A 3130-nucleotide genomic window follows, 5' to 3' on the forward strand; every position below is an offset into this window, starting at 1 on the left:
GCAGCCCTCCTCCTGAGTGTTCCATCACTGCCAGCACTTTCATCGGCTTCAGCCCAACTCTGCCTCACAGCTGATCAGGTGAGCTCAAAAAGACCAGGAAAACAACAGGTCCCAGTAGAACCTGCTCCAGAGTCAGATGGTTCTGGACATCTACAGCTGGAGCCTGAAGCTGGAGACGGTTCCTGGACTTCCTGAGTGGTTCCACTGCACCCCCCAGGGAGCCCAACCACTACCTGGAGCCCTGACATCTCACCTGAGGAAAGCCTTGGAGAGACTCGTCCTGGACCGTCTGCAGTTCACTCTCAGACCCAGAACTGGAGGTGATGACGCCATCATCTACCTGCTGCACCAATCTCTCTCTCACCTGGAGACGGTCTGGATCTCTGAGGATCGTGTTCTTGGATTTCTCCATCAGCCTGCTGAGAGGGAAACTGGAGGCAGCGACTGACGTCGTGGATCATGGACTTCAGACCTCAGTATGTGAGGCTCCACGACTGTCTGATGAGGTCGTCTGCAGCAGGAGCTCCACAGTCCTTTAACCCTTTCCATTCCGCATGACCTCATCTGACTTGTCCTCGGACTGCTGCCTCCTCCAGAGGATTCTGGGTGATGGTGCCATCGTTGGATGTGTGAGAGGAAGATGAGGAGGACTCCAGGAGGGTCGTTGAGGATTATATCAGCTGGTGTGATGAGAGCGCCTCCGGATTATCAGACAAAGGACAAGATCATCGACTTCAGAGGAAGTCACTTCCTGTTTCACTGGTGAACATCCAGAGCAAAGATACTGAGACAGTGAGACTGTGTACCCCAAAAACAAAGATGATGTTTACAAGAACCAGAAACTGATCAGATTTACATGATCCTCTACTGAATCTCAGATTTACTCAAACCGCTTGGATCCCATCTGGACAGGTCTTCCTGATGGAGTTCAGAGGCTGTCTCTGCTCATTCCATCATCATCATTCCTTTTACTCTCCTGGTGAGTTGACTCTTGTGTTACCATGGTGAGGGCAAGTGCAGGCTGGTGATGATTAATGACCTGTAGTAGCATGCAGGTGCAAAGCATCATGGGAATCTCTGGGGAGGCGTACAGAGGTCATTACCGGAACATCTGTCTGGGCTGTGTTTTTGGTTGCGTGCAGTTCCTTGGCAAAGTGGCAGTGATGATTGTGAGTATTTGGCAGAGTAGCCGTGCAACAATCAGGTAAAATGCCTCATTATGAGAATTCCTCAGCACTTACATCTTGCTGCTGTCGGTGCCGTAACAGACATTACTGCACCGTGGACAGATCCATTCAGGAGCTGAACGGCTGTTCTTGAATCATTGTCCAGGAGAAGGCTGCTGTCCTTCACTACGATGGAGCTGTCAAAATAGAACAAAAATCTTTAGATTCAAGCAGGGGGATTTTGAAAATGTTTTAGAGGGTCATACCATGAAAAATCCACTTTTGAGCTTTTAAAGTGCATTATACTGTTCATTCCTCACTATAAACAACCCCATAGGACGAGCAGGTCCTCACATGGTTACATCACTAGTTGAGGACCGCCCCCTCCAGGAGGAGTCTGCTCCACCCCCAGGCTAACACAAACACTTTCTCCACAAAGCTAGCAGCTCAAGCTAGCAGTTTCACAGTCGAGTAGACACCAGCTGTCTGTGTTGTGAATCAGTTTAGCGATTCAGCTTGGAGTTCAAACTCTGAGCGGTGGCCTACGACAAAGAACATTCTGGTGAGGAATCGACACGACATGTTGGGATGGATCCTAACGTATCCTAGAATAGTGCAAGCAAACGGGAGATATTGGGAAGACGGCTGGAGAAAAGGAGCAGACTATTTACTGGTGAAAAAGGGAGCAGACTATTTACTGGTGGAGAAAAGGAGCAGACTATTTACTGGTGGAAAAGGGAGCAGACTATTTACTGGTGGAGAAAAGGAGCAGACTATTTCCTAGTGGGAAAAGGTGCAGGCTATTTCCTGGTGGACAATGTCTTGGAACAACCTGCTGCTACCCTCTCCAGCCACCACAGGGAGCGCTCACCAGTTTTGACCTCACCACCTGCCTTCACCTGGACTCATCATCGTCAGCTGTTTCCCATCATCTCATCACCTCCTCCGTATTTAGTCTGGCTCCACACTGTCACTCACTGCGAAGTATTGTTTGTGCCACCCTGCCTGCAACACCGAGTGTTTATTCCTGGACCTGACCTTCTGCCTCTGACCCTGCTTACTCTGATCGCCTGTCGCCTGCCCCCGACCCTCGCCTGGACTCTGACTCCTCTCCTCTCTCGTCTCGGATGATCCCATGCTCGTGTTTGACCTCTGCCTGTCCGACCCTGCTTAGTCTGTGGACTTTTAGCTCTGATAATAAACCTGCTGCACGTGGAACCAGCTGTCTGCCTGTTTGTGACAGACAAAGGGAGCAGGCTATTTCCTGATGGAAAATGTGAGCGACGAATTGGGAGAACTGGTTTGACCATGGATAATTGGGCATAGACAAAAAGGTGCGCTTGTCTCCAGGAAATGATCTGTGAAAAGGATTTTTGATTCGGAGATTGATGATACGTCAAAGAGAACAGACATGTTCACAGTCAGTGTTAATCAGAACAATGATCTCGTCAGTTCAATAAATCCTGAAATTTTCATCTGCTGTTGTCTGCATTTTTTTTGTAACCACAAAATGAATCCGTTAGCCGTCAGCATTCTGTCTGTGACAAATTTTGGGGATAAATGCTCGAGCTTCACAGTATGTACATTAATATTTAATTTAATATATTTTTTTCAAATTTTATGTTTGTGAATGTCTTTATGGGTGACACGCTGATGAAGACGACTCTAGGTTGACGTCATAAAATAGGCGGCACCCTCAAGGAGTAAAAGGCGGAGCCTCAGAGATCGAGTTGTTTTACATCCGGTTATGAAATAAAAAATAACAAATTTTTCATAATTTGTTTTTCAGTGTTCCAAAGGCAATCTATGATCATGTGGTAAATGGCGTATACTTATATTGAACTTTCTACCCTCCTTCGAGGGCCCAAAGCGCTTCACAGTCACAGACCCATTCACACCCATTGACACACTGGTGGTGGCTACGCTGCCGAACACCTGTGCCACGGCCACCTGATCATATATAT

Source organism: Oryzias melastigma, linkage group LG5, assembly GCF_002922805.2.
Source record: "Oryzias melastigma strain HK-1 linkage group LG5, ASM292280v2, whole genome shotgun sequence".
Taxonomy (NCBI): Eukaryota; Metazoa; Chordata; class Actinopteri; order Beloniformes; family Adrianichthyidae; genus Oryzias; species Oryzias melastigma.